This window comes from Camelus dromedarius, chromosome 12 (assembly GCF_036321535.1).
Source record: "Camelus dromedarius isolate mCamDro1 chromosome 12, mCamDro1.pat, whole genome shotgun sequence".
Taxonomy (NCBI): Eukaryota; Metazoa; Chordata; class Mammalia; order Artiodactyla; family Camelidae; genus Camelus; species Camelus dromedarius.
This window is the reverse complement of record NC_087447.1, coordinates 56,337,837-56,362,394: the sequence shown is the minus strand read 5'-3', so window position 1 is coordinate 56,362,394 and position 24,558 is coordinate 56,337,837. Positions and strand designations below refer to the sequence as shown.

General features: G+C 41.4%; 1 protein-coding gene and 1 pseudogene across 21 annotated transcripts in view; both read left to right on the top strand.

Annotated features, from left to right (window-relative positions):
* The window catches only part of DLG2 (discs large MAGUK scaffold protein 2), a 1,729,700-nt gene that overhangs the window by 1,410,110 nt on the left and 295,032 nt on the right, over nt 1-24,558 (top strand). Inside the window, exon 1 of one of the 21 annotated variants that reach the window (XM_031460451.2) lies at nt 15,608-15,926. The exons of the other annotated variants lie outside the window; for them this stretch is intronic. The gene's annotated coding sequence lies outside the window, so the exon portion shown is untranslated. Of the gene's footprint in view, nt 1-15,607; nt 15,927-24,558 lie in introns of those variants that run through there. 21 annotated transcript variants of the gene reach the window in all.
* Nucleotides 9,996-11,436, top strand: LOC135322559 (L-lactate dehydrogenase A-like 6B; annotated as a pseudogene).

The following is a 24,558-nucleotide window of genomic DNA, read 5'->3' as shown; positions in this document are numbered from 1 at the left end:
GCACCAAGAAAATTCTAACAAGGTGGGTTCTCCTGACAACCAGCGCCATCCTTAGGTTGAGTCCCAAAGTCACCTCATTAACATGACAAAAGATTCCTTTGTCTCTCCCATCACTTAGGAAATTCCAAGGGTTTTAGGAGCTCTGTGCCAGAAACAGGAACAAAGGCCGAGTGTATATTTCTTACAATCATGATATTACACAGGGAAACAGCATGATTAGAGCTGATAGAATTTGTGAGGTTGGTGTGGAAGGTGAAAAAAATACTGCCTTAGAGAAGTCAGGCAGACCTAGGGTCCCATCCTAGCTTCACCTTTTACTAACTGTATGGTCTTGATCAAGTTATTTAAAATTTCTGAGTCTTGGAATTCTACTCTGTAGGATAACAGAAATAAAGACCTACCACACAGGAAGGGCACAGTAAATATCTCTTACCCCTTCTCCCTCCTCACCCAAACGCAAAGTCATTTTTCCAGGACTGACTACCAGGGGCTTGCTGAAATAGTCTCTTGGAAGAATCCAGGGAAGAGTTCCAAGAAAATTAACAGTGGGTTGTATTTTGAGAACAAATAGGAATTAGTCATTTGGTGAGAACAGCTATCTATTTCCAGTTACAAGCAGTCCTGGCTGTGGTTATGCTGAGGGTTTCCACTGCGATGCCCAGGCCACATTCTCCCCACCTCGACCTGCCCTGCCTAATATCCTTCTGCTCATCATAGTCTTCTCCGTCGAAAGGCTCTAAAGGCCCTAAAGAATTCTATTTACCTTCCTGCCAATTAAGATGCACTTATGAATGGCCTTATATGGGTCTAGCACTGTACAGAGCAGACACACGTAGACACACATATGCACACACACGCATTTCCCATTTCACAGCTTCTGAGAGTGATTCTGTAATGATCCACGTTATCCACTTTGAAAGTGCAGCATCACTTCTACAAAAAGGATGCTCATGGGAGCCTACAGTTAGGAAGAAGGGAGGGGGTTCAGGAAAGGACAGGATTTTCCGGGCGGGCTCCTCCCCTCAAAGCCTTCCCTCTCACCTTCCTCTACCACAAACAGGCACAGGTCCTAAAGGTGCTGTGGGTGGTGCCCCCACTGTACCGGGTTCTTCCTGTAGTGAAGCCCCTAGAGATCCTGCCCAGAGTAGGCGAATGATCTGTTCTCACGTTGGTTTCTTCCAAACAAAACCCAAGAACTTCTTCAGGACAGAGACTGTGGCCCTAGTGCCTAAAAGCCCTGCTGCTCAAGAACATTCGTTGCCGTGAATTAAGGAAGGCGAGCCTGCCGGTTGGAAGGAACAGTGTAGCAAGGGCACAGAGGCTGGGTGAGCTCTTCCGGTGGGTGCTGAGAAGGGGTTTGGACATGGAAGAACACAAAAACCCTACCGTTCTGGGGTGTGAGCAGCTGCACGTAATACATAAACAATCATGGTTTGGAAGTCACAAGCTTAGCTGGGAGAAAGCTGCACCATGAAGATCCAGTTGACATGTAAAAATGAGAAGTAGGCATGTGTTCACTGATGCACGGCCGTTTGCTGGATGGTGTGGCGACTGAACGTGGAAAGGCAACAGGATGGAGTTGAGAAAGGATGACCTTGAAAATCAGACAGGCTGGAATTCAAATCTCAAATCCACTACTTCCCAGCTCTGTGAGCTTGACCTGGTTAGTCTCGTAAGACACTAATTTCCTTACCTGTAAAATGGGGATGATAACACCTGTCAGTCTTACAGGGAGCATTAAATAAAATAATATATTTAAGCCATCGGCACAGTGCTAATAAGCACTAACCATTCATGTATTCAATCATGCAATAATAGTTTATTCAGCAGCCATTATATGCAAGGCACTATTCTAAGTGCTAGAAATAGAAAAAAAAAAAAAAGGAGGAAAATTGCTGCCTCATGGTGCATGCATTCTAGTAGGAAAAACAATAGTTTTTTAAAGTCATGGATAATGAAATTATATAACCTATTTGGAGGTGATAGTGCAATGAAAAACCAACAGAGGAATGTAAGGTGAATTTGAGGTGCCGGAAGAGGAGGTGAAAGTTTAAATAAGGTGGTCAGAGCAGAGCTCACTGAAAAGATGACATTTTAGCAAAGAATAAAGGAAAGGGAATGGGCCATGCAGATCTCCAGGGCAGTTCCGCAGGGAAGAGCTGTGTGTAAGGTGCACACCTTGTGTGTTTGAGGTGAGACTGGAAGGAGAGGAGGGAAGGAGAAGATGAGGGCAGAGGAGCCATGAATGGGTGGGTCACAGAGAGCACAGCCTCTCAGCCTCTGTAAGAGCTCTGCTTTCCTCTGAGAGGAGGATGGGAGGGTGATGAGCAGTGACACGACATGATTTCACTGACACTAAGAGGCCCATCTGGCCACTGTGTTGATAGCAGACTAATAAGGGACAAAGATGGAACAGGAAGCAAGCCAGGAATCTGCCTGAATAATCTGCATCAGAGAATGTGAAGGGTCGGACAGCTCTGGTAGAAGAGGACGAAGCGAGGAATGACTCTGGGTATAGTTAGAAGGGACAGTTCGCAGATTTCCTAGAAGCCTGGGTGTGGGGTAAAAGAGAAAGGAAGGTGTGAAGGATGACACTAAGGTTTCCTACTATTAGCTGAGGCAGAGATGCTCCTACAGGTGGAGCAGGTAACAGAGGCAGAGACAGACTGCGCCCTGGAGTGCGCCGGGTCCTCCCCGGGAGGAGAGGAGGATCCACCCAGGGAACTAAGAGGAACAACCAGTAAGGCAAGAGGAAATCAAGTAGGACCCCAGGAGCGAAGAAGGAAGTACTTCCAGGGAGTGGGAGTGATTGCTTTCAGTGTTGTTGGGAAGTCATGTCAAATGGGAAGTGAAAATTAGCTGCTGAATGTAATCACATGGAACTTACTGACCAAATGAAAAAGCAGTGTCTGCAGCGTAATGGGGTGAGAATCTGTAGAAGTGGATTTCTAAGATAATGAGAGGAGAGAAATTAATGCCAAGGAGCATAGACGTTTAGTTTTTCTAAAAAGGAGAATGAAGTAGGATGATCACTGGAGGGTAGAGTTTGTTTTTAAAACAACAATGTCTATGTACATGTTGGTGGAAATGATCTAGTAGAGAGGGGAAATTGGTGTTTTATTTATTTATCTAAATATATGTGTATATGTACACATATATACATATACACGTATATACATATATATTTAGAGAGAAGGGAGGAGACGAGGTAGAAAATACTTCACATACATGACTGGGAAATTCTCATTTTTTAATTCTTTGATTTTAAGTATCTCCTATTGATTCACTTTATTTATTGCTGTGTTCCCAGAGCATGAACAGGGCCTGGCACTTCACAGGTGCTCAGTAGTGAAAGCATGACTGTCCCATGCTAGGCTAGGTGCTACAGGAAAGACAGGTGAGTCAGACCTTGATCCCACCCTCAGGGGGTGATAACCTAGTGGAGAAACAGGACATGAACATGGTCATAATGCACAGCTGATGTGATAGAAAGGAATAACCACATTGTTTGTTTTAGTCTTCTCACCCTGCTATTTTGTTGTTTAAAATCAGTAAGTTCCTTGATAGAATGTAAATTGGGGCAGCCACTATGGAGAACAGAACGGAGGTTCCTTCAAAAACTAGAAATAGGACGAATATATGTATGTATATGCATAACTGGGACATTGTGCTGTACACCAGATATTGACACATTGTAATTGATTGTACTTCAATTAAAATTGAAAAAAAAAAAAACTAGAAAGAGGTTTACCATATAATCCAGCAATCCCACTCCTGCACATATATCCGGAAGACAAAAGCTCTAATTCAAAAAGATATGATGAAGTGAGTAGCCATGGTGGAAGCCCACATGACAAGGGATTACAGGTGATCTCTAGCACCTGCAGACATCGTCTAAGACATGAGAGTGGCCCTCAGCCAACAACCAGCAACACACTAGGGCTCTCTATCATACAACCATAAGGACATTACATCTTCCACTAACCTTAGTAAGCGTGGAAGTGATTCAACTTCCTATCTGAAGTTGAGCCTCCAGATGAGAACATCCCACAAACACCTGACTGCAGCTTTGTGAGACCCAGAACAGAGGAGCTCATCCATGCCTGGACTCTCAACACACACACATTGTAAGATAATAAATGTGCACTGTTTTAAGATGCTAAGCTTGTAGTACTTGGTTATGCAGCAATAAGTAGCTAACATGGTACCTTCAATTCCACTGCTTATCAATAAAATCTCTTAAGAGTCTATATTAAACCTATTCTTGCTTTTATTTTAAGACCCTAATGGCCATGGCTCCTGAAAAGTGATTCTGATTATCAATAATGGTGGCATTAAATATTACAGAGATAAAACCACAGATCCTAAATTTTCCTTGACAATCTCAATTTGATTTGTCTACAATATTTTCAATAAAGGCAATTTAAAACACACACACACACAAAGACAAGAAAAGATACATGAACCCCCAGTGTTCATAGCAGCACTATTTACAGTAGCCAAGATATGAAAGCAACCTAAATGCCGCTAACAGATGACTGGATAAATGTCCACTGACAGATATGTGTGTGTGTGTGTGTGTGTGTGTGTGTGTGTGTGTGTGTACACAATAGAATATTACTAAGCCATAAAAAAAACTCAGGAATGAATGATGCTTAGAACATGTTCTTAATTTATATATATATATATACCCACACACCTGTGTGTATGTGTGTGTGTGCGTGTGTGTATACATATATCTCAGAAAGGAAGGAATGAAAATTATGTTTGAAGCCATAACCTGATTATCATTTATAAATGACATTTTAATAGTTAATACCAAATTGCAGGTAGAGAAGCAAGGCTAAGAGACTACTTAAGTGAAATCTAACCAGGCAAAGTGCCTGAGATGAGCAGCAGGTGAATGAGTTATTCCAGTTAAGAGCTTCAAGACATCAGAGGAGGGAGAAATTTATTAAACATGGAGGAAGGTGAATTAAAGGCCCTACAAAAGGCCCTTAAGAAGGACTCAGATACAGGGAGAGAAGGCCTCCTGCCTCCTCCCAACCCTGTGTCTCCGCAGATCTTTAGTGACATCCTGTGTTCTCCTTTTGGTCCTGATTTGTTTTCATGAACATTTTCCCAACAGACTGGGGATTCCTTGAAAACAGAGGTGTGTCTTGATTATAACTGCAGGCAGGGCCTAACTCAGCAGCACGAGGCACACAGCGTTGTTAGTAAGTGGTGAATAAATCAGCAAATGAGAGAACTTTTAGAAGTCTCCCCCAAGGGGAAGGGAAAGCCTTTAAAGCCTTTAAAAATTTGTTCCCAATTTTTCCCTGAAATGCTCAGATGTTTTTTTAAGTCACCTCTGCCATCTATGATCCAACATACTACCTTAGTTTTCTGGTTGATGCAAAGCTTACAAGAGAAATGAATGAAGTGTGGTTTGGTGGATGATATCCCACGGGCAGCATTTTATTTTTCTGGAAGAAGCTCTTCCTATACTCCATATCTGCTGAGCTTATGGGATGTCAGAACCCCTGTGCACATCAGTAAACTAGTTAAAAAAAAAAAAGAAAAATACCCCCTTCCTCAATCCCCAGGCCCACATTACTATCTGCTCCTGGAGACATAATCTTCATGGATTCTTTTCATTGGGAACATCCACTCTCTTGTCCTGAGAGCCTCAAAAGATAACACAAATCACTCTGAAGGCCAGAGAAATTAAACAGTGCACCCAAAGTGATAAAATTAAATGGAAACCTGAATATTTAGCTGCTTTTTTTTTAAACATTTTTTCCATTTACCATATTGTCATACACTGTGCCATAAAAACCTAGTATCCCCAGAGAGAACAAACAGCATCTTCACACTGAGGTCTGATTCTTCAGTCTGAATCATCCTGCCCTTGTTACATACAAAATGCTTAGGTATCATCAATCAGGTAGTGCAACATGATAACAAGGAAAATAAGCCATTGTTTCTGAAGAGTACTTTCTAATTTACAGAGCAATTTTATGTTTAATTTTCAAAGCAAACTTGAGACAGAAAAAGGATGGACCGTTATGTATAATACCCACTTTTCACAAAAAAACCAATTCACAGAGAATTTAAATAGTGCATCCAAAGTAATAAAATTACTCTTTTCTTAGACATTCTCCTAGTTACTTTCATATACTGTGGTATTTGAACCTAGTAGTCCAAGGTACAATAGACATTGCAGCTGGGGTTATTCCCTGAGAGTCCACAAGATGGCAGTAAAAGACTTTTGCACAGAACTGTATACTCCAGTGGTGTCTGGCCTGTTTGCAGTTTTTGTACTGCTGATTGTATTTGCATTAAAACTGGTCGTTATCTTAATGGTAGGCTTTTAAAATATAATTCAGGGAATAAAAAGTGAATTAAAATATGGAAGTAGAATTTGTGGCTTCACTGCCTCTTTTTTCTCTCTTTTTATATTGTGAGTCCCATTTTTGTAAGTAGCAGAGCACTAAGAATCAGCCAGAAGCCCTAAAAGCCAAGACTGCTGGAAAAGCTCAAAATGAAAAATGTTGCTCCTTCCTGAACATAAACTGATCGATGATTCTCTTGCTTGAAGGGAAGAAGAAGAGGGGTCAGTGAAAGGCCAATAGTTAATCTCCCATATAATTTAATTGCTTGTTATTTCACTCTGGTCAAAATCTACCCTGGAGGCAAACGTTCCTGATGGACCATGCTGAAAATGATTCTGGGATCTAAACTACAAAAACTTTTATTGCCTATCTCTCATGTTTTGTGTGCAACATAAACTGTGCTAAACTATGACCATTTTTTCATGTATTTTTTTATTATTTTATTTGTAGATTTATGATAGGATTCAGGAGAGTAGAATCTACATTTTTCCTTCATTTTTCTTATCTGCCTTTCTGTTCAGCATATGTAGATGTAAGTCAGTTGTGCCAGAATTGCAAACATCACAGAAAAGGATACTTCCTGTATCGAACGTAAATGTCATTGAGTGCTTATTAGCATCGCCTTTGTGTAATAGATGGTACTTAAAGTTCAAAAAGATGACAGTGAGTTTGCACTAAAGCTGTAACATTTTTAAGTATCAGATGTCTCTGGTTTTAAAGTCCTTTGGGCACTCTCCTGTGCTGTCCAGATTTCTCTCTTCTCTCCTTTCCTGACCTCTCTTCTCTTATCTCTTATTACCTTCCAATTCATGGTCTTTTCACATTAAAAACACAGCTATCATTTTGCTTGCCTGTAAGACTCTCCTTTCACCTCAGATGGCTCATCACTTTATTTTCTAAGCTCATTTTTTTCCCCTGAGAAAAATTCTGATACAAGCTATTAAAATTATATATTTTTCATTCCCTTACCAACATCTACTTAAACCTTCTGTTAGGAAATAAGATATCCTGCCCTGTCCATTTATCCACCCATCCCTGTCTACAGCAAACTTGACAGAGGTTTTCAGAGCTCACACTACCTTGCTCTGCAGGATGCAGTGATGACTAAGCCATGTGTCATGTCCTCCAGATGCATGTGGTCTAGGGGAAGAAGTGGGTAGGTCCCCCCAGAGTTATGCCATAAGAAAAGTACAGAGAAACAAGGGAGTTCCAGAGAAGAGGCAAAACCAGACCAGGTGATCTGGGGAGGATTCATGCTCTCCTTAGACATGAGTAGACCTCCCAGAGGCTCCCCGCAAGTCTGAGATAAACCATCTTTCCATCAAGCCACAAAGGAAGATGGTCAAGTCCAATGCAGAGGAGAAAGGCTGGTGGTGCCCAAGAATTCTGCACAGTCCAAATCAGCAAGACAGGAGACAGAGGACACTCACCAGATCTCTGATGTGGGGTGAGGGGCTTGAGGTCTAGACTGGTGGGAAAAGCAAGCAGTTCCCAGGGGCAACCTGACCAAGTCCTGACCACCTGCTCCCTCAAGTCTCTGCAGAGTGAAAGGATGGAAACTTGTGACATCTGAAGGTCCTTCCAGCTGCAGCATGCTAGGAATGTACGTGTTTGAGAGAACTCTGGGTGATAAAAAGAGGCACTGAAGGTTCCAAACAATTAATTTATGACTAATAAGTAAAGGTTTCCCCTTAAATAATAAAAGTTTAAAAAACAAAAATAAAAATTGAAGGCATGCAATCATGCTTTTTTTTGTCTATTGGTTATAATTTAACCATCAGAATAAAGTCAAAATTCCTCAGGATGGCTTTTTTAAGCTTGTCCAGCCTCATCTCTAAAACCCCCTCCCTCCTCTATTCTCTACCATATTTAATCCTTCAAACACGCTGCCTGCCTCACCCTCTCCTCCTGAATAAGTCTCCTCTATTCAACCTGTAGATCTCAGGTTACTTGTTACACTCTCTGAACACCCTCTCTGACAAATCCCACCTCACCCTCTCAACACCCACAGAAATGCCCCCGGGTAAGGCATCCCTTTTAACGGGCTCATATACCCAGTACGTCACCATCACATTTCACCACGCTGATTTGTAAGGACAGATTTAATACTCCATTTCCCTCATCAAACTGCAAGCCACGACAATATCTCTCGTTTGCCTGACTACCTATAAATATTTCATGAATGAAGTTAATTATTTTAAGTCAGTAGATTCTGAGTGAAGACCTAGTAAAATGAAGCATGGCAGTGTATATCCACATTGTGCTGGGCATGTCAGAAACTGTCCCTGCAGCTTGACTCTAAGGATTGCCAACTGACAGGAACATGTGTAACCTAACAGTGTTTGAAGGATGTTTTAAGACTGTGCCTAGTATCTTAAAAATTAAAATGTAAAAATTATAGCTATGTTTTCCGTGTAACAACCACTAGAGGGCAGTGAAAGCCAACTTAGAACATGTAAGAAAAAAAGAACTGTAAAAATGTTTTCCTTGTTAAAAGCTGGACAGATGATCTTGTTTGGGATAGTTTAGGACTTGTAGGCTACAGTTTCTGTGATTACAGCTTTAGCAGTTATAATTACCTTCCTGGTGTGGTATTAAAACCTAGATTATCTGTGATAATAACATCACATTACATTTTGTGCGTTATCTCATTTGAACCTCCCACAACATTAGCAGGGAATATATTCTTTTCCCATTTTCCAATGAAAAAATAACTGAGGTTCAAGAGGTGTTAATCTAGTAAGTAGCCATAAGAAAGCAAACTACTGGCACAAACCCTGTAAATACTTGTTGGCCACTTATATTTACCACACGCACAAAATTCCTTGCTCAGGCAGACAGTCTGGGAGAACACAGTTCCCAAAATTAATTGCACCAGTTTGTGGTTTGAGGTGACCACAAGGTAGCCATCTGATGATGATGTCAAAATATTTACCTGGAACCTATTTACAGAAATATGGTGCTGGTGCCTAGAAAAAGGACAAGCTTCTGGCCTCACTGGTTAGACCCTTGTTAGGGTTGGATGTTCTATTCTAGTTGCTGCATTTTTATAAAGGACTCAAGAAGCAAGAGACCAGGATTAATGCACAAGATACAGCTGCGGGTGAAAGGGAAACTGGGATGTCCTCAAGAGGGTGAGATCAAGGGAAATGGAGTCAGATATAGTGACGCTTAAGCACATTGGCTCTGGAGTCAAAGAGTGGGACTGACTTGGCATCCACACTACAAATAGAAGTCAAGTTAATTCCAGGGACCTGCGTTGGTTTATTATGCAGGTTTGTAAAATGGTCACTCCTGGATTCACTAGAGAAAATCCTTGACTGCCTTCATCTGAGCAAATGGGAGAAGTCCTTTCTGGAGGCCCAGGGGAGACTCAGGCAAGGGCCCGCACATTGGGCGTGGCCTTGAACAGTAACAAGATGAGGAGGATGTCGAACTTCCAGCTCAATGAGCTGGCCTCCCATCTTTTCCTTCACCTTTGGCGTGAGCAGACCTGAGCTGGGCCCAGGGAGCCCTAAGGGCCAGCTGGAGAGTGGACACTGTGGGAGGAGTTTTTCTTCCCCCTAGGGATGTCTTGGTGACCCCTGCAGGTCCTTCACCCCCACTGCCCGTGAATTTATGATGAATTTCACTTCCAAGGAGGTCATTCACCACAATAAGGTCTCCATTATGGAGCTGGATCAGTCAGCATAGCCTGTGCTATCACCATTTTATTAGAAGGCTTAAGTGATGAACTTGTCTTTGTGGCTGATGATAAAAGCAAACTGAAGGGTGAGACAATGGATCTTCAACATGGCAGTCCTTTTATGAAGATGCCAAATATTGTTTCCAGCAGCGATTTTCCTGTCACTACAATCCCCAGCTTAGTGATTATCACAGCAGGTACGCACCAGAAAAAAGGAGAAACACACCTTAATTTAATCCTTCGAAACGTGACTATCTTTAATGAGTTCCCATATGTCCAACACAGTCCCCACTGCAACTGCTAGTTGGCTCTAATTCAGTCAATATCTTAACTTACGTAGCCTGGAAACTGAAATTCTCAAAAACTGTGTTATTGGAAGCGGCTGTAATCTGGACACTACCCATTTCCCCTCCTTGACTGGGCAGAAGCTTGATAACCACCCTGAAGGCTGTCATGGGTAGATCCCCGCAGAGCACGTTGACTCAAGTGTTCCTGTGTGGGGTGGAGTTAGCATGGCTGGTGTCCCTCTGAGGGGTGTGAACTCAGATATAGGAACTGACAAAGATCATAAGCAATAGAAAAATACGTGCAAAGAAGTGACTGCCAGTGCCCATGGTTATTAAAATGAAAGGCAATACAGTTGACCCTTGAACAATATGGGTTTGAACTGTGCAGGTCCACTTATATGTGGATTTTTTTTTCCCGATGGTAAATACTACAGTACTACACTGTCTACTGTTAGTTAAAACCACTGGATGCAAAACCGAGGATGTGGGGGAACCACAGACATACAGAGGGCCCGACTGTAAGTTACAGGTGGATTTTCAACTGCACAGAGTGTGGGGTCCCTCAATTCCCCTCACCCCCGTGTTATTCAAGAGGTAACTGAACTTCTCTGGCCACTGGCCTTATCTGGAGCTGATCTAAAACAAAGTATTTTGAAGACTCTTAGAAGAGGGCACCCGATTTCTACCATAATTAAAGACCTTTATGGAGTAACTGAGGCAGTGGTCCTCAGTGTCCCTGGTACTCTGGGAGAGAATGGTATCGCAGGCCTTATGAAGGTAACGCTGAACCCTGACGAGGAGGCCCACTTAAAAACGAGTGCAGAAACACTTTGGGAAAATTCAGAAGGAGCTCAAGCTTTACAGTTTTTTCATGCTACCTTTCTAAAGTTATGGAAGGAGAGAGAGGAGGTAGGGAGGGGACTGTGTATGTGAAACCTACAAATAGACCTGAAACCCTAAACGCTGGAAACAGGAAAGTGGGTAGAGTGACTCCCCTATGTATTTAGCCCTCCAGCTCTTTTATTTAGCAGCCAGATGTCGGATGATTTTTTTTTTTTACAATCCTAAGTGACTGCACTGATGGAAGTGTTTTGGGGACCTCTAATGTATCAGTACTTATTTTCTATATATATGTAGTTGCCATTTGGCTCAAAAGAATCTATGATGTAGGTGTTTAGTGTGTTATAGAAATATTCTAAGCTGGAAAAAAATAAAAATTCTAATTCCTTTAAATACATCCTAATTATTTTGTTCTGGTTAGCGTGTACCTATGTTTGTTTATATAATATTAAAAAAAAAAACTGTACCCACCTCTACAATGTAAAAATAAAAGTATATACACAGAAGGGGAAAAAGTGGATCTGGATCCTGACTCTGGACTACTCTGCCTCAGTTTTCTCATCAACAAAATGATGACTGTGTCTACTTACAGGGCTGCCAGGGGAAAGAAACAAAATAATGCATGTATTATTAGTGTCACTTCTGGCACATGGAAGGATTTAATAAATGCTGACTGTTGTTGTTGAAAGTATTTGCAAGGCTTTTCTGTAGAATGCAGACTATTTGTGTTGCCCCAGAAAATGTATCTGGACCCAAAGAGGCACTAGCTCAGACCAACAGTTTCTGAATCTGATAGGTCTGTTTTCAAATCCTGTTTCCACCACTAACGCCTAAGTAACCTTGAACAAATCACTCATCCACACTGAGTCTCCATTTTCCCGTGTTATGAAGCATTTACTGCAGCTCTTTGCCATGCTAAGTGTGGTGGGTGGAGTGATTAGGTCTGACCTCACTCCTTTGTAGTTAGTCAGCAGGCGTCAGCTAACTATCCACAGGGCTTGGGAGAGGGAATTCCTGCAAAGGATGGGATTTTTTTTTTTAATCAAATCTCATAGGATCCTTGAAAATGTTGGAAACAAAGTTTGTTCTCACGTTCAAGTTGTTTTCATCTGGTATGTCTTAAGCTGGTCCTCAAGTGGACATTCATTCAAAATTATATCCCTTCGAAGTACTCTGATTTGCTTTAGTTTATTATTATTTGGCCTTTAAAATGGACTCGATTCCTTTATTTCCTAAAGAGCAGGAAGAAGGAAACATGTTGGCTTTTGGAACCAGAGAGATAACTCAGCCCTGCTCTACTGCTAACTAGTTGTGAGACCACTGGACAAAGACTCAGCCTCCCTGAACTAAACCTCCTCATCTGCAAAACAGGGCTGACTCTTACCTCAAAGGATTGTTACGGGGCTTAAATGTGCCAGGGTACAGGACACCCAGCATGGTGCCTGACACAGAGGAGGTAGCGGGTGGCCCCACCTTCTTAGGCAGTGCAACCAGCAGCCCCAGGGTCCACAGCTCTGTGAGCCAGCCTCCAACTGCTCTGAAAGCAGCAGGCACTGGCCTTCTGGTGATGAGCCCACCTCAACCCAGTGACACTGCTCTTGCCAGGTGAAGGCTGACCTCTGGTCCATTTCCCACACTTTTGGTCCATGAACTCTACCTCCTCGCACTGTGTGTGCACCTAGGGTTCTAGTGTCCTCATGCTCATTCTGTCCTCCTTCAGTAAAAATCTATTTCTTCAAAGAAATTAGATACAGCAGTTCACACTGAAGTTGAATGTCAGGAAAAAGGCAAAGTTTAATTCCAACTATATCAAGATTTTAACAGCATAACAAGCCTAAAGCGAGAGCAATGAATCTCAAATGGTAGAATTAAAGGATTCCCAATATCCCCGATGAGGAAAGAAATTCAGAAACATGATAAAGTCCTTCATAGCATGAGTACAATTTTGCATTTCAAAGGTGACTGCCTAAGGCTGTGATCTCTCTGATAGCAACCTCAAACCTTATTTTTATTGATTCCAGCACCTGGCACATGATAGGCATTCAGTAGGAGACTAGATGGTCTCAGGGCCATGTCAGATGTACAAATACATCTCCTAGCCCGCATATCCCTCCTAGACACAAACATAAATCATTTACAGAACACTTGGGAGGAGGGAGTTAGAAGAAATAGAAGTACTCTCCTTTGCCTTAGTTTTGAGGATAGAGCAAGTAGATTTCCTTTACTTACTAGGGAGAGTTTCATAGAAGAAGCAGGATTTGAATTGGGCTTCCCAAGGCAGGGTGACAGGATGACTATGGAGAAGAAAGAGTACTCCCAGCCCAGGAGACAGCACAGATGGAAGTTCAGAAGCTACTAGTAAAGAGTGCTCGTGACAACACTGGAGGCACTTGTCTGAATAGCTGGTTTTGGAAACCTTTACCCCAGCGTACATTTTCCTATCTTCATTTGAGTTTCCTTTGAACATTTTAAACGCTTCTTCTCCCACACATCCTCTCACACTTCTCCTACGCACTCCCAATCCTCCGACTCTCCCACATATATAGCAAAAAAAAAAAAAAGGGGGGGTCTCTCTGTTATACTAATTTCCTCTAATCTTTTGTTCAGTAATGTATCACAGTCAGAACAAGTTTCAGCTCATTAGTTGACAATCTCAATGTCATTCTCTTAAAATAGTCAAAGATTTTCTCTTGTCTTTACTATCCAACGATAAATAAGGATTTTAATGTCCCTTCCCCCACTGCCCGAGGCTGAAATTTTCCCATCAAACTCAATTTTGAACCTTCTAAAACTCCTCTGGAGAAAAGAACCAGGCAGATTTATTTTACCATTTCTTCTTTAATCTAAAAAGCGAATGACATGCATTTTACTCATTAAATATTTTTTAACCAGGAAATAACCCAAAAGAACCCAATTTTTTACATTTTACATGTCATTTGCATTAAAAAGTACAAAATGGAAATTTGCTTTTAGTGGTATCAGTAGTGGTATTAGGTTGAACCGTACACATTGCCACTTTTCATGGACTCCTTTGAACATTTGTTCATTTATTTGTTTAATAAATGAAGGAACTAAAGCACAAAATTCAAAAGCTAATTGGTAGAAGGAGCTAGAGCCATATCCACTGAGTATTCTTTAAAATATACTTATCCCTGGATTTTGCCACCTCCCAGGACACAGAAGCACTAATTTAAAATAGTGAATTAAATTATTTATATTTTGATACATAGGACATATATGTGAATATACATATATGGATGTAAATCTACATATACACACATAAAAATAATTGCAAACAATTTACTTTAAGAAAATATTAAAGTTTACTCTTTTTTTTTTGCCCACTGCAGGTGATAAAGATCAAGATTAGACAGGAATTTCTAGATGACAAAAGCCAAGTAAAAGTTTCTGCTTTGAGAATCCCACCCACTTACTAACCCTAGGTAGATCTGTGCTGGAAAGGAAACTTACATGGCCAGACACCCACAAGCCAGTAAAAAGAAAACAAAAATGTCACTTTTCATACCTACAACAGATATTTTACATACATTCTCCTGAAGAACATGTTATACAATTACACATACTTTTTCTTAGTGATTTATGCTTTTTGCACATTTATTTTGTCTCCTATTCATCAAAAAAACTTTTTTCCTAGTTTACCTGACTTTCTCGTTATACCTACTTTCAGGAGAAGCAATATTTAGAACTGACACATTCCCTGCAAATGGGTGGCATGCATGCATAATCATCTATTATCTAATATAATATTCATGGTTATCAGTCATTTCACATGTCACCAATGTGACTCTTCCCCAAATGCTTCTTTGACCCTGTGTTTTATATCTGAGGTTTATACTAAAATTATATCTATGCAGTGATGTTTTCATGTTTTTAGGAGGAAATGAATTATTGGCAAAAGATGGGTAAGAAACGAAGGTTATCATGGAGGTGATGTAAACTTTGAGTTATTCACATGCCCAAAGCCCAAATTTAGGCTACTGTTGACAGGCCAGTGCTAGGAAACAAGGGGCAGATGGGGAGGCAACCTTGGAGTCTAGGACATTCAGCTCAGCTCGTAATGACAATTTTAAGGAGGATGAACATTCAGTCAGTTCCCATATATACAGCAGGGTTCTACATTAGAGAAGAACAAGAGGGTTTTTAAAAAAATGTTTTACAGCAGCTCCACAGTCCTATAAATCGTAGAGAACTCCCCCAGAAGCCCAACGTGGAAAAACCCTAAATTCTTGTCTTTGACTTAGTCACAGAGCATCAAATATAAACAAGATAGCCTGAGATGGTATTTCAAAATGCAAGCAGAGAAAATTTTGTCATTTCAGTTTGAGAGCAAGCTCCTCTGGTTTACCTGTATTTGACAGTTAACCCAGTGTTTCAGTTGTATTAATGGTGGAATGAGAAAACATTTAGTTTTGTATTAGCATAATTACAGGGTTCTCGAAGCAAATCAGTTTAGACTTCAAACGGTCAACTAATTCCAGAAACTGAGCGTTAGGTGGTAAACACGGTAAGTCAGAGGCGGTCCTCCCAACAGAGCAGGAGAAATAGAGGGGAAAGGATGTAGCGAGAAAGTGGAGGGAGGTCGGTCAGAGGGAGGGGGTGGGAGAAAGGCGAGAGATCAGCGGCAGGAAGAGGGAGCAGAGACAGCGCAGAGGAAAGGTGAGGAAGCAAGAAGCGCTGTCGCAGATGCAGATGCAGAGAAATCAGGAGAGGACCTCGTAGGTGAGACCCAGAGCGGGGTGGGAGGGAAAGCGGGAGGGGGAGAGCAGGAAACAGAATCAAGGGAGCCCACCTCTGCGGGGCAGTGGCTGTGGTAACACTTCCAGGTGGCTAGGTGTTTGGCAAAAGAGAAAACTGCAGTAGAAAGCTGCATGCAATGCTAAATTGTAAAGGGAAAAGACAGAGGAAGGAGATTTTAAGGAATTAAAATTACATGTCTGGGTTCCACGGAACTCCCAGTGCCAAGAATAGCAAGGGCTAGTTTTGTATATTTTACTCTGATGCTGGAACTGTTAGGGCTGTGGACGGAGTTTGAGAGCTCGGATTTCAGCTCCAGTGCTGCTTCTCCTCCTGCCCACCCCCACCCCCTCACCTCCAGTCCCTTATTGATTTAATGCTAGTCATTCTCACGACATGTGGCCGAGCCTGCGACAGCGGTCAGCGCCTACAGCCAGCCTTTCATGCAACTGGCCCAAGTGTAGAGTGAAGTACAGTTCAAGGAGTGAGCTGGGTGGGGAGGCACTGAACTTGGCCATAAGAATACAACATGCTTGGACATTGATTAAGATGCTCAGCGGGTGGGGGACGGATATAGCTCAGTGCTAGAGCACGTGCTTAGACTGCAGGAAGTCCTGGGTTCAATCCCCAGAACCTCCACTAAAAATAAATAAATAAATAAGCCCAACCCCCGCCCCATGAATAAATAAAAAGAAACTGCCACCTTAAAAAAGATGCTCAGGGAGATTACTGAGCTCTCTGTAATGCCCGAAATGGGGGAGCTGCTAAGGGGGCCTGGCCCCTGCACTGACCAACTGGGGCTGAAGGGAGCAGCCCCTAGAGACCAAGGGCTGTGACAACATGCCTGAGGGGCTGTTTAAGGAGATGGAAAGGCAGAGTGACCCACAATGAGGACAGGCACTAGCCAGAGCTGGGGCTGCTGTTAGAAGGCATCCTCTTGTGATAGCAGTGAAGGGGATGGTGGGGAGGGGGAGGTGTTCAGGCAACAGCACCCGGCATAGGTGCCGGGTCAGAGACAGTGTCAACTGCAGCCTGAGGCTGGAGGCAGCCAGTGTGGACTGTAGGAGGAGAAGGCAGAGGAAGTGGAGGGGAGAAAGCACACAGTCTGTGTATCACAGACTGGAGCTCTTAGCCCAGCTCTGCCGGCGTGGAAGCTTTTAACATCTCTGTGCCTTGGTTTCCTCACTTTAAAAGTTAAGCTCAGCGAAGTTCTTGGGAGGATTTGCAATAACAAGCCCAGCATAGTACCCTCTTGTTCAAATTCCGTTACTAGTATTATCTTTATTAGTAAACTCCTTTCTTCCACATTTAAACCTCTGGTCACAGACAGTTTAAGGAAAGCCAGTTTCACTGGATTTCTTTCCCTCTTTTCTAGCTTATCTCCTGATTCTCTTTCTCCCTCCTTCCCATTACTTACTGAGCATTTACTTTGTGCTAGGAACTGCACCATGGAGGTGAATGCTGATTTCTTGATGTTTTTTCTCTAACCATAACCATGGGAATGTGGCTTTTCAGCTCTGTTCACATCCAGAGCTCCAGCAACTCCATGGAAACTCAGACTTCGCTGGGGAGTTGATTTCTGTAGGGAGCTGTGTTCTGTGTGCTAAATTGGGAGGGCTGGAAGGAGGGAATTAGTAATTAGAAAAGATTTAAATGACTGAAAATGCCTCCCTGACTGTGTAAATGGAAAATTTTCTGATGCTTACAATATTCACTTGGGATTGATGGTAAAAGACTGCACACAGCCTTGGCTGACTTACGAAGCTCTGATACATGCTTAAAGGAACAAAAGCAGTAAGGAGGGAGAGGTCGTTCCAGAAGGGGGCAGTTCTTCCTCAGTCCTTTGATTCTATGCAGGTGGTCTTTTCAGAAGAGTTTTGAACTGGTTCTGTTGCCGCTCCCAGTCCTCCAAATGATCAGAGAGAGACTTCTTTAGGAATCACTGACTCTTGGAGTTAAGGCTATCCGTTGTGTGGTCCAGCTAGCACTTCCCAGAAGAGGCCACATTCAAGGCGGCAGCCAAGCAACGAAAACCCCACCCTTTACGGAAGCTGACTGCCTCCTGTCAGGGTCCTGCGTATCTCCTCCAGCAGTCCTCCTCTCATCACTTTCTTTTCTAGTTTGTCTTCTTTTCATTATTAGCCATTGGAATTGGCCACCAAATTTTTGGTGAGCTGGTTAATAATGCCTTTTTTTAGAGGAATAGGAGTTTTAAGGCCTCTTTAAAGTAGAGGAAGAGATTTATTAGGCACATGTAACTGCAATCAGTTTCAATAATAATTTGTGAGGATGGGACTTTGTGCCACATCCTAGGAATGTAAGAAGACTAAAACAATGAATGCTGGGACTGCCCTCACAAGCCTTACAGTCTAGTTGGAAAATTACCATTTTCCAACCCTCAATAATTTTTTCAGACAAGCATAGTAAGTAGATGCTAAAAAAAAAATTGAGATGAAAATTTATTGGATAAAGCAGAGTCACATGGTTTTAAACAATCACTCCACAGATTTGTGTTTATAAAGGTGCCTTTAGAATGGAGAGATCTGTGGTCCTTAACCAAGTAACCAAACTTTGTATCACCAGTAGTGAGACAACCTCACATTTTCATCCTGGTGTGATACAGTGAGAAGTAGACAATATCACTCACAAGATTTTGTGGGGGGAAAAAAAGTTTGATCTGATTCTGATCAGGAAGAAACAATTAGACAAATCTAGAATGTGGAACAGTCTATAAGCATCTGGCCTGCCTGAACTCTTGAAAATAAAAATATAAAAAAGGAAGGAAAGAAAGAAAGGAGAAAGGAAAAAAAGGAAGAAAGGGAGGGGAGAAGGAAGGTAGAGAGAGGAAGGGAGGGAGGAAAGAAGCGAGAGGAAGGAAGGGAGAAAGAAAGGGGGAGAGAGAAAGAGAGGTAATTTTATTAAAGAAAAAAGAAGGTAGTGTTTCAGATTAATAATTACTGAAGACATAATAACCGTCAAATACAATGAGTAAACGTTGCTTCAATCCCAAATTGAAGGGAAAAAAATCTATATAAGACATTTTGAGGACAATTGAGGAAATTTGAATAGGTACAGTATATTAGATCATACAGAATTATTGTTAGCTTTCTTAGGTGTAATAATGATAATGTGGTTATATAGCAAATATCTTTACACTGAGGAAATGCCTTGCTAGTATGTTAGGTTTGAAATGGCCTGATGACTGCCACATATTTCAAATGGTTCAGAAAAAAAAAAAAGTGTGTGTTTATGTGTGTGTCTCTTTTGAGCAGACAGAGACAGATCAATTGAAAGAGAAATGTCAGCAAAGAAACAGAGAAGGAAGGAAGAAGAGAGAGTAAATGTGCCAAAATATTAGCAACTGCTAAATCCTGATGAAAATATGGATTTTCATTGTACTGTTTCTTTAAATTTTTCTGTAGTTCAAGATAAATGGTTGGAGGGGTTCTGTTGCAATAGGTCTAGATCAAGGCTTAGGGAGAGGGTAGTAAATTAGAAAAGAAAGAACAAAAGTAAAAGCTATTTTGAAGGGAAAATAGATTAATAAATGTCATTTCTCAACAAAAGTGGTAAATATAGTTCATTTTTCAGCATCTGTGTCTGTGCAGATCGCCTCCTTTTGATTTGACTGATGAAACAATTGGAAAGAGAGGATTTAAGAGTCCTTGACACAGTTTGCCTGAATGCAGAAAAACTGTTTCTGGGGAGTTTCAGGCAGTGAGATGATGGCCTTATTTTTGGGTAAGGGGAATAAGATAAACGTTAAGATGTAATTAAGGACAACAGACAGATGCCAAGATACACATAAGCCCAAACACAAAAGACTGTTACTATCTTGAGAACCAGCAGTGAAACAAGCATCAGGGAAGCCCTGCGTGTGCAGTAGCCAGTCTGAGTTTTGTATTACTGGGTTTTGATCAAGATTAGGACTTTATTGCTACTCAAGCCTTCAGATGCTCTAGGAACAGACCATTTGACAGGTAGGTCTCTGGAGACAGTTTTTTCTTTCCTTTAAAATTGATTTTAATGCTTATGAATGAGGTCAACTGAGCAAGGGGGAAAAAAAAGAACCAAGAACCTCTTTCACAGACACTGTAATCTCATTAAAGTTCATTTGGAATTAGCATATTTATGTGAAAAATAGTGTTGATCCAGTATTTCTTACTGCAGGTGCCACTGCATTTTTGGAAGCAGTTTTTCACTGTGTATGGCAGTGCCACAGTCTGCAGGACAGTCAACCAGCCCGAGCCTTGCATGATTAATGCTAATGCTGACCCCAAACGCTAACATTTTTAAAAACCAAAAATACCTGCCCCTCCCTCACATTTCCACACCCAGTTGAGAATTTCTGGTAGATTCGAGGTCACTGAGGCCAGAGCCATTGCTTTTTTTGGCCAGTGTGTCCCAAGACATAGTACAGTAAAGACACTCAGTAAATATCTATTGAATGGATTTATGTATAGTTTGAAAATTTGATTATTCACATTTACTCCGTTTTCCTATAAACACTACTGTATTTCTAATCTGCCTTGTTAGCCCTTTTTGTTTTTTATTGTCAAAGTAACACAAATCTCAAATTCAATAGTTAAAACTTTTTTAAAAAACTTTAAAAATTGTTCTCACAATACGTGTTCACTTAAAAATTATTCAGATTCTACTAAAGGCTATAAAATAAAATGCAGTCCGTTCTCTCTTCAGTATTTCACCCCATCCTCAAGGCCTCAGCCGTTTAAAACCTCTATTAGCACTTGGTTGTATCAGCTTTCATGCATTCTCTATGAGATCATATATTCTTTTTTTTTCTAACAGGGTTATATATATATGCAGTTCTGCACCTTGTTTTTCTTTAATTTAGTGAGGTATCATGGATATTTTTTGGTATCAGAATATTAGACATGTACATCACTGCTTTTCATGGCTGCATCTTACTCCATTGTGTGGATATTTCATAACTTATTTAATCAAGCCCCTATCAATGGTGTGTTTAACACTAGATTAAATTTAGTGAGAGTTTAATATCAGAAACCCCAAAAACAAAGTTTTTTTTATAGCAGAGTATTTGCAGTCAGTGCACTGATTTCAGAGAACATGCTGAGAAGCTCAGGAGGCTGCTTTTATTACCACCATCCATCTAAGAAAGGCCTCAGCTTCAAATTGGACACTAGCCTAAGGGAATCTGTCAGCCTAAAATCACACACACATCCAATCCCAGAAGTAAGGTCTCAGAGGGTGAGGTGAGCAGCATATCTTTGAGGGCAGGAATTTAGCCTCATGCTCCAGAGTGTGACCCTTTGCCTGAGCATTTTTGGCACTTAGCTGATGTGTAGGTGAGTGATTCTTCAGCAACAGTGTTTTCAAGGGCATTGAGACAAGGAAGGGGGGGCTTCAGGGACACCTGCACCATAATATCTACAGGCCAGCACTGTTCTGAGAGACACTAGTACCAACAGAGACCCGTGAAAGTGCAATATGGTGGCCAGAGCCCTGGAATGAAGGGAATGGTCAGCTGTGGGTTGTATGGGTCACTGTTCTCATGTCCATGTATCCCTTCCCAAAGTATATCTTAAAGGAAGTTCTTGAGCCATCCTGCCAAGCCTTAATTGGTCACAGAGCCCCCAAAGGGCCAGAGAGCTTGTAAATCAGCAACGTCACACCACAACTTGAGACTGAAACCAAATTTAGGCATGAATGAAGAGCCAGCAAGAGGCCAAAGGAGAACAAAAAGCTACATCTCCACCAGAGGTGCCCACACCTGACTGATCACCTATCACTCGTGAGCTTTTCAAAAATAAAGATTCTCGGGCCTCACCCACAAGGACTTTTATTCAGCGAGTCCAGTTTAATCAGCCATTCTCCCCCTAGATGACAAATTCCTTCTGAAAAAGACTCTGGTTATTACCTGGGCTCATAATAAGCATGCAATAAATGGCTGTCAAACATTTTTTTGATTTAAACTTTAAAATGATGTGATCTGTTATAATCATTGATTAATTCGAGAAACATCATGAGATATCTGTGTAGTGTTCCAGGTATTAGAGGTATGGACGTACAAGAGACAAAGTCTCTACTCACAGGAAGCTCTTCTTGGAGTGGGTGAAATAATAAGCAGGCTAAGTATCAGGTGAGCCTAAGTTCTCTAAGAAATTAAAGCAGGATGTTAAAAGACAGGCTGGAAGGCTACTTTAAATGTGGTAGTAGGCAAAGAGCTCTCTGAAGAACTAGCTTTTAAGCTGAGACTTGTGAAATGAGGGAGCAAATGTGAGAGGAACCAGGGAAGAGCACTAGTCAGAAAGACACGGATACAAGTGCCCCAAGGCTGGAGGGAACTTGGGTTAGGTGACGCAGAATGAAGGTCCCTGTGCCTGGAGAACCGAGAAGGAGGCAAAGAGTGGAAAGAGATGGAACCAGAAGGACAGGTGGAGGTCACAGTTAGATGTTTGGATTTTATTCAAAGTACAAGAAGCCAGTGGGGAAAAAAAAATAGCAGGAAAGAGGCATGATCTGATGTACACTTCGAAATGATCATTCTGGCTGTGGGGTTGAAAGTGGATAGAGAAGAATAGGGGGGCCAGAGTGAGAACAGGGAGCCTAGTCAAGAGGCTACTGCAGCATCGCCGGGAGAAATGGCTGCTTGGACAACGGGAATGGGGTGGAGCTGGAGAAAAATGGTTGGAATTGAAATACTGCTTGGAGCTAAAAAAAGACATGCTGATGGATTACATGGGGAAAGTGGAAGGGAAAGAGAATTAAGGGTGTTTGGCATGGAAGTTCTTGGTTGAGTGGTTTGAGTGGTGGACAGTGGTATTAGTACTTGCTGAAAGTGGAAAAATTCCCCGGAAACACGTTTGGGAAAAAAATTAAGAGACTGATTTTGAGCATAATGAGTCTGAAAAATCTCAGATATTCAACTGGAGATGTCACGTGAGCAGACAGATTTATAAATCTAGACTAACAGAAAAGTCAGAGGTAGAGACACTAGTACCATCCTATATTTGTATAATTTATTATGAAGCTTCAACTATTTTTGCTTACATATTCTTATAAAGATAGTTACTTTGTCACTCAAAACAGATGAATCCTGAAAGTTATTTACTGTGTTTTGGCCTAGAGTAAGCTGGGTTTGGATGCCAAATTATACCTTATCATTTTCAATTAAAGACTCCAAAATGATCAGCCCTCTACAAATGCCCTGGTAAATCAAAACATTTTTAAAGGTTTCCTTTTTTTTTTTTTTTTTTTTTTTTAATATATGCCTTTTTGGATCAGAAAGCCAAATTTAAAAGGGATGTTAATTTTAACTAAGACATGTAAATATCTGGTATCAGTTTTGCATTCTGCCTCTGCTCCGGGAGGACTCTGGTCTTGAGCTTTCATGCAGCAACTGTCAGAAAAGTTATCACTCGCAACCAAGTACAACAGACTCCAGGAGGAGAAGTGAATTTAATCAGAAATTTCCACTTCAAATACAATTTATAGTTTATTCACTCTGAGACGTGCTGGAGGGTGTTTGAAAAGTTTAATGCTGAATGAACTTGTTTTTCTCAAGCTGCCAACAAAATACATATCAAGCATAGAATATATTTGTTTATTAATCACTAGACGGGACCTCAGTGATTTTGCATAAGGCTCTCCTTCTAGACAAAGAAACTGAGGCTCAGTGAGGCAAAGGGACTTCCCAAAGTGAAATAAGCTAACAGTAGGGTGGGACTAACACTCAAGACTTCTAACTTCCAGGACACTGCTTTCCAGAGCACCATACTTCTTGTTTCAATGCCTAGAGCCTTAGCACTTCTCCTTGGCCTGCTAAGTCTTTGAGATACTTTGACACTGGTCTAGGTCATCCTCGTACTTTGTGAGTATCAGGGGAGGGGTAAGTAATAGTTAATAATTATGTGTCCTTACCATATACCAAGCACTGCTGCAAGTATTTTATACATATTTACTAATCTACCTTAGAAAAGCTCGGTGGAAGTGGGTACTCTTATCACTCCCATTTTGCACAGCAAGCCTTTTCTATCTCTGGGTCAAGTCAGATCAGGGTACTGAGCTTAGGAATACCAAGAATAAAATGATTATTAACATTAACTATTTCTCTAAGCTTCAGAGAGATATTTTCCAACTGCCTGTAAAATTGGAGATGTCCAACAGGCACAGTGAACTCAACACGTCTAAAACAAAATGTGTTATTCTCTCCTAGACCCATTTTCCACCCTGTGTTCCCATTTTGATCAACAGCATCGTTGTTCCTCTAATCACCCTTCTCCTCTCCCATTTCCAATACACTCAACACTATAAATATTATTTAAACTCTACTTGGTTCCCGGAACTATTTGAGAATAGCTGTATAGAACCTCCCTCTGTGTCCTCTCTCAAGTCTACGCTCGTTTCCTACCCCCAATCCCATTCTCATTGTTCCACATCAGGCCTTCGTCATCTTCCATGTGTAATACTGCCATAGTCTCCCAGCTGGTTATCCTATTTTTGATCACCTAGTTCTCCAACCCCAACCCTTCACTGTTGCCATTGTTATCCTTCCCCAAACCCAACTCAAACTGTGTCAAATGCCTTTTTAAAGGCATTGACTAAACTTCTTAACCTGCCTGCCATTCAGGGTCTA